This window comes from Narcine bancroftii, chromosome 6, assembly GCF_036971445.1.
Source record: "Narcine bancroftii isolate sNarBan1 chromosome 6, sNarBan1.hap1, whole genome shotgun sequence".
Lineage (NCBI taxonomy): Eukaryota > Metazoa > Chordata > Chondrichthyes > Torpediniformes > Narcinidae > Narcine > Narcine bancroftii.
The window spans coordinates 212,506,602-212,526,463 of NC_091474.1; the positions used below are offsets into that span (position 1 = coordinate 212,506,602).

At 43.9% G+C, this 19,862-nt stretch overlaps 1 long non-coding RNA gene across 1 annotated transcript in view; it reads right to left on the bottom strand.

Moving 5' to 3' along the window:
- LOC138737750 (uncharacterized) overlaps window positions 1-6,791 on the bottom strand; it is an 80,020-nt gene extending 73,229 nt beyond the window's left edge. The window contains exon 1 of the long non-coding RNA XR_011341202.1: window positions 6,638-6,791. This is a non-coding gene — a long non-coding RNA (uncharacterized lncRNA). The remainder of the gene's footprint in view (window positions 1-6,637) is intronic.
- Between the last annotated feature and the right edge of the window lie 13,071 nt (window positions 6,792-19,862).

Genomic DNA, 19,862 nt, shown 5'->3' on the forward strand with positions numbered 1-19,862 from the left:
TTTATGTATATATGTGATATTTGTGGATTATGTGTGTGCATGTTGTGGTCTGGAGAAAAACTGTTTAATCCGGCTGTGTGTTTACAGTCATCTGATACAGTACGTTTCAGATTATCCGAAAACCATTTTACTGAAATTCTCAGTTATCCGCAAAAAGTTTTGGTGGTGACATGACAAGTTGAAAAAAGTTGATTTTTTTTTTAACCTGCCTTGCTCAAGTACAACTCTGATGCACTGTTAGCACCATTTTGAATGTTGCTGCATTTATCATATTTTTGTAAGTAGAGATCATGTCATTTTTTGGTAAGAATTAAACTTTATTTCATGCTTGACAAATCTTCCCTTGTTCTTTGTTGTTTTAAACCACTGATACTGTACAAGTATTATGCTGATGCTACTGGGCTGGGATTAGAAAAGGGACCTTGGGCTCCCGGGCAGGTTCGGTGATGGCGGTGGGGAGGTGTCGGGTTCGGTGACAGCCAATACAAGTATTCTGCTGCTTAAACTGAGCTGCTTAAGGCCATTTCTTAGGTATCCATAAAATGCAGTTAACTGACACATGTCTGGTCCTAAACATTTCAGATAATAGGAAACGTACTGTAATAAACTTAATCTTAAACTTAAATTCCATCCGCCATTTTTCCAGGTAGTCCAGATCCCACAATGGGATTTGAGGGCCTTCCTTGCTGTTCACTACACCCATAATTTTTGTGTCAAATGAAAATTTGTCCACCTCCTGAGTAATTGCTGATGCAAAAATCACATTTAAGCTCTCCCTCATCTCTTCTAGCTCCTTACACAAACAACCATTCTGTTCTGCAAGACCAATTAGTCCCTTGCTATTATTTTGATCTTAATTTATTTGTTGAAGCCCTTGGGATTTTCCTTCACCTTATCTGCCAGAGCACCTTCAAGCCTTCTTTTAGCCCCCCCCCACCCCCCCCCCACCCCACCCTGATTTCCTTCTTAAGAGTTTCTTGCATTTATAATACTTCTCAAGTACCTCATTTGTTTCTTTCTGGCCATGTCTGCTATACACCTCCAAGTCTTCCTAACCAGAACCTCAATATATTTCGAAAACCATAGTTCCTGATACCTGTTAGGCTTGGCTTAAATTCTGACAGAAACATATTAACTCTGTGCTTTCAATGTTTCACTTCGGAAGGCCTCCCACTTGCCATGAATGCTTTTGCCAAAAATCAACCTGTCCTAATACATTCTTGCCTGGTCCTGTCTGATTTCATCAAAATTGGCCTTTCTGCAATTTAGAACCTCAACCTAAGGACCAGACCTATTGCTTTCCCTAGTTATTTCAAAACCAATGGTATTATGATCACCAGATCCAAAGTGTTCCCTAACTCATACTTCTGTCACCCACCCCTGTGGGAGTGAGGTAGAGAAAAATTAGACTGCTGTGGTATAAGCACAAAGCTGGAGAAACTCAGCAGATCAAACAGTGCACTTTATATAGCAAATATAAACAGTGCACTTTATATAGCAAATATAAAGATACATAACTATCATTTTGGCCTGAGCCCTTCATCAAGGTATGAACAACATGTTGCCAGGCATCTGAATAACCTGGTGGGGTGAGGGGCAGGTTGAGGAGCACAGGCAAAAATATCCTTTGCAATTTATACCACCTACAACATTGTCTCACCACCAAACACATCTTCTACTCTCCTCCCCTCTGCCTTCTGTTCCCCACTGAAGCCGGACAGAGTTATTCCGGGATGAGAAAAGAAGTTCAGGTATAGGCTGCCCTTCTCATCTCTGCAATCAGGCTAGTTTAGCCTGGCCTTGGGTGTGGGAGGGGTGGCATTCAGTAACCACCGGTGCAACAGTAGTTAACAGCAATGTGCCCCTGTGCCCAGCTCTGGAGTGGCTGCACAACAATACACTGTAGATTCAACATGCTGGTTTCTTGAACAAAGCAAACGAGTCTAATCGCATGACAGGTGCAGAGGCTTTAAACAGAGGAGGGGGAGGGAGGGAGGGAGAGAACGAGAGAGAGACTGCTTCTCCCTATTAAAAACCTTTCGCTCGTCCCACTTCTAACCCTATTACAATGAACTTGGCTGTGAGGAACAGTGTCAACTTTATGTAAGCTTTTTTAACTGGCAGGGGAGCCCAATTTCTGTACTTACCATAGGTGCTATTTTATCTAGATATGGCACTGCTCACTCACCACCATTTGGGGCCCCAAACAGTCCTTCCAAGTGAAGCAACATTTCATTTGTGAATCTGCGTGAGTCATCTACTACATCTGGCGCTCCTCTCTATATTGGAGAGACTGATGATCACTTCACTGATCATCTCCACTCTGTCCACATCAATGACAAGGATCTCCCATTTCAATTCTGCGCCCCACTCCTGTGTCGAAATATCTGACCATGGCCTCATGCACTGTTTTCTGCCAGCCTACTCCCTGATCTCCCTCTCTTCTCCATTCCTCTGTCTCCTTTCCTCCAGCTCCCTTCCCTCTCCATTCACAAAGCCATCTCCACTCCCCCTGTTTGCTGTGCCCTCCCTCCCTTATCCAGCTATTGCCTGTGGTCCTATGCTCCTCCTCCCCACCATTTTATTCAGACACCTGGCTACATTTTGCTCATACCTTAATGAAGAGCTCAGGCCTGATATGTTGGTTATGTATCTTTATCTTTGCTATATAAAGGACACTGTTTGACCTGCTGAGTTTCTCCAGCATTGAGGTTTTAGTAAAATCATGGCATCTGCAAACTTTCATGATTACTTTATTAGATTGTTCTGGAGTGGGTTTACATAGATCGGCACAACATTGTTGGCTGAAGGAGCTGTAGTTTGCTGTAAAGTTCTATGCTCGATGTTTCATTTACTCATAGGAGATCCTGTATAGCTCTCTTTCTTGTTAGGACCAGTATATTGATTAAGAAAACCTTCCAGAACACACTTTGACACTATGGTTGTCCCAGTCAATGTGTGGAAAATTAAAGTCACCTACTTTCATAACCTTATATATTTCTTGCCTCTGCAACGCAGTCAGATATTCTTATGTCCTTAATTTAAAATAAAATGGAGCAGAGAAGCACATTTTGTACAAGAGCTTATTAGGTTCACTATAAAATACATTATTCCTAGTGGTTTGGTTATTGCAGATTATGACAAAATGTGAACTTTTTTTTATCACAAATGCTGCATTACCAGCTGAGTGCTTCAAGCATTTTCTGATTTTATTTCAGTCTTCCGCTCTGCAGTGTTTTTTTATTTTCTAGGAGCGCTATTAAAGATTTGAAGTTGATTGGAGAGCGATATTTGTAAAACTGGACCAGCAAACTAATTCCACACTGGTCCAAGTGAAAGTATTTTAACTTTTTCTGTGTGTTTTTAGAGTGTATTTTTTTTTTTAAAAAGCTATGTATACTTTAGAATATGATTTACAATGCAATGTATGTTTCAATCATACTGAATGCCTTATTAAGTTTGTGTAACTATCCATATAATTGTAGCGAGTGAACAAAGCACAACAAAATTGTTTAATGGAACTTTTGCAAGAGTTTAAATAAATAGTTTTAGCGTGCTATCACCATCACCTAACCCTGGAAGTCATGCGCCCCCCCACCCCCACCAGCCACTGGGAATTCCCATCCTGCGAGGGCCCGTAACTATGGATGCCATTTCAATAATGGAGTGGTACAGTTCGACACATGACCCATGACCCCCCCCCCCCCCACCAGAACTGGAGTTTGGAGGTGATACTGCAGTCGCGATAATATGGCTAGAATGGGCTGGTGGACGACCTCTGTGCTGGGACCTATACCAGTTGCTGCAGGTCCAAATGTGCTGGCTTAAGGCAATCCACAGAAACAGTCTCTTGTTTGCCACCCATGTCTAGAACAAATGATGTGGCGTTGTTCGGCAGCACCTTAAAAGGGCACTTGTATGGCCAATGCAATGGTGTCCTGTAGGCATCCCTGTGAAAGAACACATACTGGCAGTCTTTAAGCTCAGCTGGAACATAGGAAGTCAGAAGTCTATGCTGGGTGGTCAGGACCAGTGCCAGTGCACCCACCTTCTCTCTCAGGTGTGTCAGTAAATAAGTGGGAGACTCCTGCTGCCCACACACTGCCAGGATGAAATCACCTGGGACTGTTAGAGGGGCTCCAGACACCAATTCAGTCAAGGAAGTAGCGAGATCTTCTTTTTGTACATTACATTTACCTAACAGTACCCAGGGTAATTCATCTATCCAGATGAATAATGGAGTGGTACAGTTCGACACTCCTTGAGGAGTGCCATGAGGGCTGTCTTCATGTGTTGATGAAACCACTCCACTATACAGTTAGACTGAGGATGATAGGCTGTAATATGGTGCAGCTGTGTGCCCAGTAACTGTGCGATTGCAGTCCATAGCCCAGACATGAACTGTGCCCCTCTGTCAGAGGAGATGATCATAGGTAAACGGAAACAGGCTATCCAATGAGCAATGAGGGCTTGTGCAGAAGCTGTAATGGAGGTGTTCGAGAGTGGAACTAGCTCTGGCCATCTCGTAAATCTGTCCACCATGGTAAAAAGGTGAGTAGCGCCTCTGGACAGGGGTAATGGCCCAACAATGTCGACGTGGATATGTTCAAACCACCTCTGTGTCGGGGTGAAAGTCTGCAGTGGAGCCTTGATGTGGCATTGAACTTTGGAGGTTTGACATGGGATATATGTCCTTGCCCAAATGCAAACCTGCTTGCGCAAACCATGCCACAAGAATTTGTCCACCACGAGCCTTGTTGTTGCCCAAATAGAAGGGTGAGCCAAACCGTGTATGGCGTCAAATACCCAACATCGCCAGATAGTAGGGACAATTGGCCTCAGTTGTCTGGTGGACACATCACAAAGCAGCATGAAATTTGCTGGTCCAAACCATGCCCTCTAATTTCAGGCCTGAGATGGCAGTGTGATATGCGACCATCTCATCGTCTTCTTGCTGAGCTGCTCCAAAGCTGTATGTTCTATTCCTGGAACCAGAGAATGGACTAACGCGATGGTTGTGTGAGATAACGTGTCAGCAACCAGATTGTCTCCCCTCATGCTGTGCCGTATAGAAGTTCTGAACTCTGATATGTATGAGAAATGTCATTGCGGTCGGGCAGTCCATGGATCTTATACCTTGGTGAAAGCGTGAATGGCTTGTGGTCTGTAAAAACCATGAACTCTCTGCCCTCCAGAAAGTAATGAAAATGTTGCATGGTAAGGTAGAAAGCAAGGAGTTCTCTGACAAAAGCACTGTACTTTTGTTCAGGCTGTCTCAGGTAGTGACAGAAAAAGGCCAGGGGTTTTCAGGTGCCATTGACCAGCTGTTCCAGTACCCCACCTACAGCTGTGTTCAATGCATCGACCGTGATGTGGGGAACTGGGTATCGATCTGCTGTTATAATCTTTTTAAGACTGTCCCCACAGGGCCTCCAGTCACCAGGTGCTTTGGAAACCATATGAAGTGGGGACACCCATGGGTTATTGGAGCATCAAAATATGCCCATCTCTTCCATTCTCCTGAATTCCTCCTTGGCCAACTGCAGTTTGTCTGGAGGCAGCCTGTGTGCTCATGCATGAAGAGGTCGTCCATTCATCGGGATATGGTGCTGTATTCTATGCTTGGCCTGGGCCACTGAAAACTGCGGAGTGACGAGGCTCAGAAAGTTGGCCAGGAATTTGGTGTACTCATTATCCAAGAGGCTCATGGGGTCAAGGTGTGGCGTGGGTAATGCGGCAAGTCGTAAAGTGAGAGATTCAAATGTCTTGGAATTAACCAGATGGCAACCTTTTAGATCCACTAGGAGGCAGTAGAAAGTCAGTGCCCAGCAGCGCTTGAGACACATCGGCGATGGTCAAGGACCATCTGAATTGGGAAGTGCTGAAATTGGGCAGTACTGTCCTTACCCCATATGTTCTGATGCTGTTGTTGTTGGCGACTGTCAGGAAAGGGCATTTTTTTCCAGAACATGTATCTGGGCCAGAAAGGGAGAACTGACTTCTGCTCCTGTGTTGATGAGAAAATGCCAACCTGAATGCCAATCCCACAGATAGAGGAGGCTGTCCTTGTGGCCAGCCATCATTGCTACTACCGACTGACAGCCTTGGCGTATGTGCAGGGGGGGTCAGCACTGGCAGGCCGCAGCTAACCACCTTTGATGATAAGAGCACCACATGGCCTCTCGCCGCTGAGTCTGACTCTACACTTCCGTTGGGGGTAGGTTTTTGGTGTGGCACTGCCACATGACCAACAGTGGCTTCCCTGTGCTCTTTGGCTTGCCACAGCTCATTCGTGTGGGCAGCCAGTTGACAGGGATCGCTGAAATCATTGTCTGCAAGGAGTAGATGGATGTTCCCCGAAAATCTGCTCGAAAAGAAAACAGGGCCCGTGTCCATCCATGAGCCCCAGAATCTCATTCATCAGTGCAGAAAGCCTTCTATAAGAAGGTGCCTTGCCACTCTGTTGCTGAGGGAAAGTCTGAAAGTAGAAGTAAGAAGAGCTTTGATAGCTTTGCACATCATTGGCTGGAGGCTGGTGCATACTGCAGTGTCATGATGTGACAACATAGCAATATTTAGTAGCATCAGCAGCAATCTGATGAAGGTAAAACTGGGCCTCGGCCTGATCGAACCAAACCTGTGGTTGTGAGGTCCAAAAACCGGTAGCTTGAGCACGACTGCGTATCCATAGCTAGGTCCAAAAAATTGCTTTGGTCCGTCAAGGACACCTCTGTAGGGAGTGGTGCAGTAACAAAGCAAAACAGAAATCGTCTGTGAGCTGACCCAACAGAATTGTTTAATGGAACCTTCATAGAAGTTTAAATAAATACAGTTGGTGTGCTATCACCGTCACCTGACCTTGGAATTCATGCACCTCCCAGAGTCCTTCGTGTCCCCTGGCCACCGGGAACTCTCAATCCTGGGGGGAAACACGACTACGGACACCGGTTCGGTAGTGGAGTGGTGCGGTTTGCCACATCCTCCTGTTTAATTGCACCATTTTTTTGTGCAAGTTCTTTATTAAAATCAATAAAAATATTTTAAAAAGAAAGAAAAGTATTTTAAAGGTTCATGTAGATCATGTGTTGGATGGCAAAAGTGGCCAAAAATGTAGAGAATGAGCTATACATCTTGCAATTAGCTTCATTAAAAAAAAATCATAAACTATCCTAAATCTGTCAAGGGGAAAGCAATTTCAATAGAATCTCTTGATTCGCTTTTTTTCTCTGCCAAGCCATTCATCAAGAATAGACTAATGTGAAGTTCCATAGAGAATATTTTTCACTCGTCTTATCAGCAACTTTAAATAGCCACTTAAACACAGGGAAAGGGAATAGGATCTAAATATTGCCAGGGAGAAAACCATTTCTTTAGTCACAAAATCAAAGCTTCACCAAACCTTTGTGAAATTAAACCCTCTGGAGCTCTGGATACCAGAGCAATATTGTGAAGAGAAACTCCCAACACTTGAACAGCTGACAAATCCCACAGGTGCCTGTAAGAAATACAGTCTTCTGCTCAAAAACTGACAAATGCTAGAAATGGGAAACAAAAATCATCCAGCAAATAGTGGAGACGTGAGAAATAGGAGTAGGTTATTTCTCCACTCGGTTCCCTCCTGATATTAATTATGTTCTGGACTTTCATTAAACTCTCAGTTTCCTTCCATTTCTGCTCCATTAATTATGTCATTATCTGTAAATAGAGTTATAAAATATTTTCTTAATGCTTCAGCCAGTTCTATATTCTCATTGTAATTTTCCCCATCTTTCTTTCAACAGGAACCACATTTCTTTTCTGCTCTTATACTTATTACAAAGTTGAACAAGTGTTTACTTATTTTTAAGCCTCTTGCTAATTTATACTCAGCATATTTCTTCTCCCTCTTTTGCAAATTTTTGACCATCCTTTGGTGCTTCTTAAAATAATAATAATCATCTTCAATTTCCATAAATGATGGGAACATTACCAACCTCTTCCTTTAACATGAAATGATGGGCTGTAGGATATGCCCAGCAGGTCAGGCGATAGAAAAGAGATGTGAGTTTTGGTTAACACCTTCTTGAAGGCAAGACGGAAAGACCAAAAAAGAAAATGAGGGTGAACGAAACAAAAGAGGACAGATCTTTCAGGAGAGCAGAGGAGAACTTCTTCAAGATGACATTCTCAAGTGAAGCAGCAGTGAATGCAACAGTATGATTTCCATTCAAATGTGTGAAATTGAGAGTAAAATATAGGCATGGTTAGATTGGTTAAACCTCAGCTGAAAGAATAGCAAGCATTTTAAAGGAAAAATATAATAATAATGTTTATTGCCATTGACAGATACCTAAAATGTTTTGTTACCTTCTCCATTCCTGAGCATTTGAATGACCAAATCAGGCTGTGATGCAACCAGTCATTATAGTGCACCTTTCAATAGTACACCTGTAAAAATTGGAGAGAATATTCACCGACATGCCAAACCTCCTCAGACTTCTTGGAAAGTACAGATGTTGGTGTGCCTTTGTCACAGTTGCCTCAATGTGCTGGCTCCAGGTGAGGTCCTCTGACATGTGGACACCCGTGAACTTGAAGGTATTAACCCTCTTCATTGCTGTCCCATCAATGAATACAGGTATGTGATCTCTTGGCCTTCCTAAAATCCACAATAAGCTCCTTGACCTTTTTGGCATTGAGAGCAAGTTAATTGTTCTGACCCCATCCAACCAGAATCTTCATCTTCAACCTGTAATCTGACTCATTATTTCTCATTATTTGAACATTAACAGTGGAGTCATCAACAACTTTATAGATTTTGTTGGAGTCTAATTATGGATCTACAGGGAATAGAGCAGCAGTCTTAGCATGCAGCCTTAAGGAGGCCCGAAGTTGGTGGTCACTGATGTTGCCAATCCACACTGATCGGGGTTTGCAATAAGAAAGTTGAGAATCCAGTTGCAAAAGATGAACAGAGTGCTGGATCCTTCAGTTGGATTAGAAGTGTTTCTGGTATGATGTTAAATGTCGAGCTGTACTCAATGAACAACAGCCTGATGTGCACTTGTGGTCCACAGGAACTTGTGCTAATCACACGACAGAAAATTATTTAAATAATGGGAAAGAGTGCTACATATTTATGCATTTGACAATTGAAAATGGTATCTGGATAGGAGATAGCAAATTACAAAGCCATAATAACATGAATGTTCAAAATAGTTCTCAAAATTTCCTGACAAGGAGAAACTGTTTGCGTGGATAGAGAAAAATTCTTTCCGTCAGTTGGAGAATCTAGTGTTATATTTAATGACAATTATTTTATGTAGAAAGAAATTAAGAACCGTACCAATGCATAAGAAGATAAAAGTTAGGTACTTACTTTCCATAAAGATGTGACTGCCCTTTGACCAGTCATATTTTTCATCCTGCTAGCCACCCTCACACAAGGCAAGCCTGGTGGGGGAGCCGGTTTAGTCGTTGACCACTTGACCATGCAACAGGTAGTACTGGGTTACCTGGTATCAGTAGCATTCTGACGAGTGATCTGATAGGGACAATTAATGGAAGGTTAATAGTGAACTGAATTCTTACCACCAGATTCAGGAACAGTTGCTACTCCTCCACCATCAGACACATTTAAGGACTCATACTTTGCAAATTACTTATTCATTACATTTATTTTTTTTCTGTATTTTCAGTCAATTTGTTTACATTTCTTCATTTGTTTACATTTGTTTGCATTGTTTGCATTTGTATCCTTTTTGAGTATAGTTACACTACTGATAAGTAGAAATTCTGCCTGGCCTGCAGGGATTAAAAAAAAAATCAGGGTTAAATATATATGTACTCTGACAACAAATTTGAAATTAAACTTGAACTAGAATCCCTGGAAAGGCTGAGGACCCTGTGATATCTGTCTCTGAGGGCGACATCAGAACATCATTCAAGAGGGTGAACCCTCACAAGGCGCCAAGCCCTGATGGCGTACCTGGCAGGGGACTGAACATCTGCGCCAACCAACTAGCCGGAGTAGTCATGAACATTTTCAACCTCTCATTGCTGCAGTCAGAGGTTTCCACCAGCTTCAAAAGGACGTCAATCATCCCGGTACCCAAGAAGAGTATTGTGGGCTGCCTCAACTACTACCACACAATAGCAATAACTTGTACTGTGATGAAATGCTTCAAGTGCCTGGTCATGGCCAGAATTCACACATACCTAAGTAAAGGTCTGGACCTACTGCAATTCACCTATTGTCACAATCGCTCCGCACCAGATGCAATATCGCTGGCCCTCCACTCAGCTCTGGATCACCTAGAAAACAGCAATTCATATCTACAGCTGCTCTTCATGGACTACAATACCATTATTCCCTCAGAGCTGGTCAAGAAGCCATAAATTCTAGGCCTCTGTACTCCATACTGCAACTGGATCCTTGATACTCTAATTTGAAGACCACAGTGAGTATGAATTGGAAACAACATCTCCTCCTCAATGATTGTCAACACAGGCTTAGCCCACTGTTCTCTTCATGATTGTGTAGTCAGGCACAATTCTAAAACCATCTATAACTTTGCTGATGACATCACAGTTGTCAGCAGAATCATAAACTGTGGAATGAGGCAATGAGGAAGCGAACAGGAGGGAGATAGATCAACAATCTTGTGCTCAACGTCAGCAAAACCAAGGAGATGATTGTGGACTTCAGGAGGAAGTCAGGACCCAATCCTCATCAAGGGCTCAATAGTGGTGAGAGTCAAGAACTTCAAATTCCTGTGTGTCAACATTTCCGAGGATCTGTCCTGGAGCCTCCACGTTGATATAATCACAAAGACGGCTCGCCAGTAGCTATACTTTGCGAGATGCCTGAGAAAATTCGGTATGTCTCAAAAACTTCTATAGGTGCCCTGTGGGTAACATTCTGGCTGGTTGCATCACTGCCTGGTATGGAGGTGCCAACTCTCAGGATAAGAATAAACTCTAGAGGGTTGGGTTTTTTGAAGCCTTTTTTTTGTTTTTATTTTAAAAATAAACTTTAAACACATTGAAAACATATACAAAGGAAAAGAGTGTGTGGTGCACTGTAAGACAGAATCAGACACACACAAGGTAAAGACTGAACAGCAGGCTTTAATCCACAAAGACTTCCACAGGGCAGGCTGGCTGTGGCTACAGCAACTCAGTATGAGGCCTTGGGAGGCCGGCGCAGGGTTATATCCCGGAGGGCGATTGATACCTGACCGGGTGGGGCTTGATCCATTCAGGCCAACTGATTGGCAGCTGGCCAGGTGTTGTCCTGTCCCCTTACACTTCTGCAGATACAGAGATTTCCTCCTGCAGTAGGCCGGTGGTGTAACACCACACAGTGCAACATCTTTTTACTCTTTTAGTGAAACATTTGTAAGTGCATTCCTTTACCATAGTGTTAGTGTTAACCATTTATTTTACAACATGGTACTCTTGCCTCTAATGTGGGCCCCTGGAATTACTCTCTTTCCCCCACCAGTCTTAGCCCCTCAATGGCTGGTGACAGGAGATCCTAGACTTTTGTCCTTCAAAACAAAGCTATTGGCTGCATGATGTCTCTGAATGTCCCTTAGCAGGAACTCCTGAGCCTGGAATGTGCAATTTGACAGCATTCCCTCACCACATGTTTAGGACAGACCAAAGAGTGCCTTCCAGATCTTCCAGCAGCCCAGGATGTCTATCTCTATATGTGTTCCCAGGAACAGCCCATAAATCAAAGAATCCTCTATAACGCTGCTGCTAGGCAATGAATGGTGTGAAGGACTCTAGCATGCTTCTCTGCACCCTTTTAATGAATCCACAGTCTGCAAAAGGTTGGACAACTATCTCCTTCCCATCACATTCATACAAGAAAGAGTTTTCCTTGGCTCTTTGTAGGGTGGGGTGGTTTTAAAAGTGGTAAAAAAAGAAAATCTGCAGTTGCTGGGATCTCGTGCAGTTCACAGAAGTTCTGCATCTGTTGGAAATAAAAAGCAGTCAACATTTTGGGCCTGAGCCCTTCATCATGTTGTTAAATGATATGCTAAGTTGTTAGTGCAGTGAAAAATAGGATGGAGTGAAGTGATTAGCTATTTGGTGACATCAGAACCCTGATTATGACATAGTTATTGGAAGTTCATCAACCTGAAAGGTTAGCTATTTTTCTTTCAACAGATGCTATCTGATTTGCCTTGTATTTCGGGTCGATTTTGTTTTAATAGCAGTAATGTTATTTTGCCATTAAAACTTTAAAAAAATGTTTCTTTAGTTCTTGACATTTGGATTCGAATTTTACCAAGGATAATGCAGTTCTGATATTTGCTAAATCTTCGTTAATCTCACTCCATCACCTTTTTAAAAATTTTTTTATTTCTTGCACCATGAATCATATCAACAACATTGACAAATGATCATCACTAATATATACACAGAGACATTTCTTCTTTTTATCCCCCCTTCCTCCCCCCCCCCCCCCCCCATGGCCTTTCATCCCTGAACCTGCAGGAAGATCACCGGAGGACAGACCACACCTGGCTAGCTGTCAATCAGCTGACCTGAATAGACCTAACTCCACCCGGCCGGCTGTCAATCAACCACCCGGGATATAATCCTAGGCCAGTCCCTCCCGAGCCAGTCACTTAGGGGCCACTAGTACAGCTACCATTGTAGCAGAGACTTTTAACCGAATAAAGCCTGTTGCACAGTCTTTCTTAAGTTTGTGTCTGCTTACTGCTGCAGCCGTGCATCACAGCATTTATGGAAATTAAGTGGCAATTCAATTTGAAAGAAGCAATATTTCAACTGACTTGTGCTTGGCTAATTTTCTGGCGTAACCAGTATTGATGGCAGGAAAAAAGCTGACATTTTGATTGAGGAATTTAAAATGTTAAAATATATCAACTAAGCAGATTTATAATTACCTTGGCATTGAGCTACAAGATCCAGCTTCTGTTCATATTTAAGAAAATCAATCGGCTACATGAAACAAAACTTCCTGAACATGTGGCACTTGATATAGTGATACTGTTACTAGACGTGTAATTTAAAGGCCAGCACTAAAGATCCAGGGACATGGTTTGAAGCAACTCAACTGTAACAAACCTCTACACAATGCACAATGATACAAGAGTAAAATAGATTTTGGCATCAGATTGGACATGCATACTCAACCCAGTCAAATCCATTAACGTCTTCCTCACAAATCTGAAGTCATGCTCCTAAATGAGAAGAGCTGATGCACAGACTACTTATTCAACAGCTCAACAGAATTATATTCACAGAATTTCTCCTTGTCACTAAAGACTGAGATTTCTCTTTGACCAGAGTAATACAGTTGCTTTGGAAGTCTTCAAAATTGACACCAGACATCATTAAGATTAATAGCAAGTCAAAGGCATGAAATAAGTGTAACTGTCATTCTTTTTCATTCATCTACCTTTACACTTATCCATGACAATACTGGTAGAAATTATGCTGGATAAACAATTATCTACATCTGACAAAATGGATTTGTTCAGATTATACAATATTTAATTCCATTTACACACAGCATATTTAGATTTAAAATTTAAATTGATTGAAGCAACATATATCTGCATGCAACAGGAACTGGACTGTTATTCAGATACGACTCAATAAGTGGCAAGACGCATGTCACGTAGTGACACGCAATAATTATCCCCAGCGAGAGAAAATCAAAACATTTTTGGCCTTCGTAAATTAAAGTATTGAGAACAGGAGTTGGGATGTTAAGTTGAAGTTGCACAAAGCATTGGGGAGACCAAATTTGGAGTATTGTGAGCAGTTTTGGTTACCTATCTGTACATATATCAAGAGAGATACATTAAGATTTAAAGTGCAGAGAAAAGTTATAAAGATATTGCCAAGAGTTAAGGAGCTGAGTTATAAAGGAAGGTTGAATTGGTGAAGACTTTAGTCCTTGGAGTGTCAGATAATGAAGGGAGATTTGATAGAGGTGTACAAAATTATGAGGGGTATTAACAGGGTAAATGCAAGTGGGCTCTTTCCACTGAGGTTAGGTGAGGCAAGACCTGGAGGACATAGATTTAGAGTGAAAGGTGAATTTTTTAAGGGGAATGTGAGGGATAACATCTTCACTCATAAGGCAGTGAGAGTGTGAGTGCATTTGTTTTTGACATTTAAGAGTATATTGGATGGTATGTAGATAGGAGGGACTTGGAGGGCTCAGGTCCAGCTGCAGGCCCATGGGATGAGGCAGAAAAATAGGTTGGCATGGACTAGATGAGTTGAAGAGTCTGTTTCTGAGCAGTAGTGTTCTGTGGTTCTATCCTTGATCTCCAAGTGGTGGTACAATCACATAGTCCCCTACCTTTTATCATCCGGGAGCCCTACTGAGGAGAAACTCACCCAGATAAGCAATGAATTCTATGGTGGCAAGGGTATATCAAAGGATTGGTTTCCTGTGGCATGTGATTCACCTCCTGATAACTCAAAGTTCCAGACACAAGACACAAGGGCCAATGAGATGTATCCCAGCTGGCAAAGGGTGGTAAAGGAAGAGATTCCTGTGGCTCTGACACCATTAAGGGTACATGTTCAGCAAATACGATATTCTTATTCCATCAAGGCAACAAGGAGCAGGCAGGTATTTACATGCCTGTGAATCTAACATCACATAGGAAGCTATTGAAAACAATTCTGAGAAACAGGATTAATCTGCACTTTGAAGGGCCCGGATTAATTGAACAAAGCCAGAGTGGCTTTTGTTAAAAAGAAATCCTGTTTGACCGGTTTGAATAGAATTTTTGGTAACAAAAAATACTTGGTGTGGGAAGTGTGGTTGATTTAGTCAAAATAGATTTGAGTAAGGATGGAACAGTGGTCCAAAAGATTAGAACCCCTGGGACCTAGGGCAAGTTAGAAAATTGAATCTGAAATGGGCTTGGTAAAAGGAGGCAGAAGATAATGGTGGAAGCTGCTAATGCGATTGGAAGCCTGTGACCAGTGGTGCATCATTGGGATCAACTCTGGGTCATGTAGTGTGAATAAAAGCTTTCATGACTGGAGGGAGAACAAATGCTTTTATTAGTTTATAACTAAGGGCAGGGTTCAACAGTAGTCTTCAGAAGGGTTCTGGGTTTAGGCGGGAAACCACGCTTATATGTGGGCAGATGGGGGTGGGGCCAGGAATTAGCACAACACCCTACCAGTGAATCCCAGTTCACTGTATTCATCCCTTCCTGTAGAATTTATGGTCTGTGAATGAAGACAGAGAACATGGGTTCAGAAACAAGTGGTAAAAAATATATAGTTATTTACAAATTTACAAATTTATGTGTTCTGGGGATCTGGAGATCCTGGTGGAGTGCCTTGGGTCTCCTGGCCCCCTTGTGAGGGAGGAGAGGTGGACTGCATCTCCGGCTCGACGATGAAGGGGGGCGCACTTTCCTTCTGAACCAGATCCCCTGAGGCCCTGACTGTGGGGGTGGGGGGTGAGAATGAGCTCCATGGCTTGCAGGGCATTTGAGGCAATGGTGGGTTTTGATGGGTGTCCTCCCTACCATCCAGGTACCCCATGGAGATGAACATGGGATTGGCATGGAGCAGTTTCACACTTTCCACCAGGGGGTCAGTCTTGCTTCTCATCATGTGCTTCCTAAGAAGGACTGGAGCAGAAGTAGTAAGCCAGAGTGGGAGAGTGGTTCTGATGCCAACCTTCTTTTGAAAGTGAATAGGAGCTCGTGAGGAGTAGCATTGGTAGTGGTACCTATTAGCGACTGGATGGAGTGAAACGCCATGGGGAGGACATCCTTTGACTTCAGGGCCAGTTTGACAGCCTTCCAGACCTGCCCAGTCCCCTGGGGATTGTAGCTAATAGTCCTGCTGGACTAGATGCCCCTCACCAGCTGGTACTGACATAGCTCATCACTCATAAAGTATGAGCCCTGGTCACTATGAATATAGCTGGGATACCTGAACAGAATGAAAATGGAGTCTTCATAACGTCTCTGGGCATGGAATGGCAAACAGGAAGTGGAAGTACTCGTCAATGACAGAGAGGAAGAAGGTGTTCCCATTGGTGGAGGGGAGAGGCCCCTTAAAATTGACACCAAATGATTCGAAGGACCTGGATGACTTGATCAGGTGCGCCTTTGCGAGGCGGTAGAAGTGTGGCTTGCACTTCGTGCAGACCTGGCAAGACCTGGTCATTTGCCTGACATCTTCCATAGAGTAGGGCAGATTGCGTGTCTTGACAAAATAAGCCATGCGGGTAACCCCTGGATGGTAAAGCTCATTATGCATAGACCGCAGTTGGCTGGTATGTGCAAAGGCACAGCTTCCTCTGGATAAGGCATCTGGAGGGTCATTAAGGGCTCCTGGCCAATAAGTGATGTCATTATTGTGGGTGGAGAGTGCAATCCTCCACCTAGCTCTTTTGTCATTCTTGATTTAGCCCCTCTTGACATTATTGAACATGAATGTGACAGAACACTGGTCAGTGAGGAGCATAAATCTTCTACCAGCCAGGTAGTGTCTCCAGTGCCTTACGGCTACTACAATGGCTTTAGCCTCTGGAGCTAGTGGCCTTGTAATGTCTGTGAAGGAAATGCAACTGGCCTGCCTGCCTGGTTGAGGGTAATGGCCAGGGTTACATCCGAAGCGCCGCTTTCCACTTGGAAAGGTACATTCTCGTCCACCACATGCATGGCAGCTTTCGCAATGTGATTCCAGAGGTAGTTAAAAGCCATTTGGGCTTCAGCTGAGAGGGTGAAATTAGTGGCTTTTAAGAGAGGATGAGCCTTATCAACGTATTGAGGGATCCACTGGGCGTAATATGATAAAATTCCCAGGCATTTCTCAAAGCCTTGGTGATCCTGTGGATGGGGAGCTCTAACAGGGGGCACATCCTATCAGGATCGAGGCCAATAATGCCATTCTCCACCACGTAGCCAAGGATAGCCAGATGTTTAGTCCTGAACACGCACTTGCTAGAATTATGTGAGGTTCAGGGCTTTTGCCACATGGAGAAAACTCTGGAGGTTGGCGTCATGGTCTTCCAAAGTGTGGCCACAGATGGTGACATTATCGAGGTAGGGGAAGGTAGCCTTCAACCCATACTCATGCACCATTCTGGCTATTTGCCTCTGGAAGATAGAAACCCTATTAGTAATACCAAAAGGGACCCTCCGGAATTGATAGAGATGACTGTGAGCCTCAAATGCTGTATATGGATGGTCCTTGGAACAGATGGGTATCTGGTGATAGGCAGCTTTCAGGTCGATGGTCGAATAGACCTGATACTGTGTGATATAATTCACCATGTCCGAAATACGAGGGAGGAGGTATGCGTCCAGGAGTGTGTACTGATTAATAGTTTGGCTATAGTCAATTACTAGCCTGGACTTGTTTTCCCCCTTTACCATTACCACTTGCACTCTCCAAGGGCTTGTGCTAGGTTCGATGATACCTTCATCCAATAGATGTTGAGTCTCTGACTTTATAAACTCTCGGTCTGCTGCATTGAACCTCCTGCTCTTAGTAGCAATAGACTTGCAGTCTGGGGACAGATTCGGGAAGGGGGGTGTTGATATTCAGTGTGGAGAGGCTGCATGAGGGTTCTGATTTTAGGGGCTCTCCATTCCAAACCATTACAGGGGTGGGGGGGAGGGGACCAGAATACTCCAAGGTCACACTTTTAAGGGGCACAGGAAATTCAGACCCAACAACACCAGAGCACACATCAAGAATTTACAAGCGAAATTTATAGAATTCCCCCCCTTTAAACGACAGATGTACTATATAATGTTGTTGAACACTTGTAGAATGCGAATGTGACGCGAGAAATATGCGGTAATTAGAAGGATACATCTTCAGGTTGTATTTTTGCGTAGTCCATGAGTCTATGAAGCTTTCAGTAGAGCCTGTGTCGATTAGGCATTTAGTGGAATGTCCGTTTACCTTTACAGTCACTTTAGAGTTGCTGAGCTGGTGAGGTTTGTCCTGATCTAGAATGATTGAGACTTGGTCTCCAGAGACTCCATGCTCCTCACTCAAGTGGCCCCCACCATCCTGGGTTGCCCTGCATGGGAAAGATGGCATCGACCTCATAGCGTGAGAAGATGGCCACCCTCCTTCCTCCTTCGATGTTGATGGCGTTGAGTTTAAATTCAGGTTGTGGTATGATGGCTGCCGAGCCTTTTCGCACTGTTTTCTCATTGCCACCCTCCATTGGTGTGTCGCACAGAAAGTAGGTTCGGGTGAATTCAGGGCAGACAGCTTGGGGCTGGAATCTGATCCAGGAGCGGTGCAGGCCATGGATTTCCCCAAGCTTCACCCCGCGCAGAAAACCCTCATGCAATGTCTCCAGTGTGATTTGGATAAATTGAGGGACTGGGCAGATACATGGCAAATGCACTACAATGTGGATAAATGTGAGGTTATCCACTTTGGTAATACAAACCGGAGGGCAGATTACTATTTGAATGGCAATAGATTAAGAGATGGGGAAGTGCAGAGAGGCCTAGGGGTACTTGTACATCAGTCTCTGAAGGCGAGCATGCAGGTACAGCAGGCGGTTAAAAAGGCAAATGGTATGTTGGCCTTCATATCAAGAGGGTTTGAGTATAGGAACAAGGATACCTTCCTGCAGCCGTACAGGGCCTTGGTGAGACCCCACCTGGAGTATTGTGTGCAGTTTTGGTCACCTTATCTGAGGAAGGATGTTCTTGCAATGGAGGGAGTGCAGAGGCGATTCACCAGGCTGATACCTGGAATGGCAGGAATGACTTATGAGGAAAGATTGCGCAAATTGGGATTGTACTCGCTGGAGTTTAGAAGATTGAGAGGGGATCTCATAGAGACATATAAAATTCTGGCAGGACTGGACAGAATGGATGCAGATGGGATGTTTCCAAGGATGGGAAAATCCAGAACCCGGGGCCATGGTTTGAGGATAATAGGCAAACCATTTAGGACCGAGATGAGGAGGAATTTCTTTACCCAGAGGGTGGTGAATCTGTGGAATTCATTGCCACAGAGGGCAGTAGAGGCAGGTTCATTAAATATATTTAAGAGGGAATTAGATATATTTCTTCAGTATAGGGTATTAAAGGTTACTGAGAGAAGGTGGTGACGGAGTACTGAACTTTAAGATCAGCCATGATCTCGTTGAATGACGGAGCAGGCTCGAAGGGTCGAATGACCTACTCCTGCTCCTATCTTCTATGTTTCTATGTTTCTATGTTTCTTGCCACAGCTGGACACACTGAGTCTTTAGCCTGGCAACAAGATCTTGGATCCTGGCTCTTGGCGCAGAAAAAGCATGGGAAGCAGCAGCCATTGGGGCAGGGGTAGTGGGAACAGCCGGTCCTTGAAAGGGCTCACCTGAGTGGGCGAGCTCGCTGGCTTCAAGGTCATCGTTCTTGAACTTGGCCTGTTCCAGCAATTTGCCCAGCTCAACGTGGCTAGCCAGGTCCTTCTTTCCCAACTCGAGCAGTCGCTGCCTCATGTACCTCAAGCGGACCCGGATCTGTTCTTCCTCACGAACGCAGCCCAGAGCTGCTTCATACCTGCACTTCTTGGAAAGCGTCCACAGATCCAGCAGGTAGTCATCGATGGTCTCTCTGGCCACTGGTGATGTAGAGCGAGTCGGTGTCTCACTAGGACCTCATTTTGCAACTTCAGGTACCGATCCTTCAATCTTAATAGCTGCGTCATATAAGAGTAGTCCCTGATGACTGCACACCCTTTCGCTCTTACCCTCGAAATGAGTGCGGACCTTCTGAGTTCATCGGTGTGGAAGACATCTCTGGTCGCGTTCAGGAGGCCTGGAAGCAGTCTAGCCAGTATGTGAACTCTTCAGCCGCGTTGGGGGATAGATGGTCTATCAGCAGCGT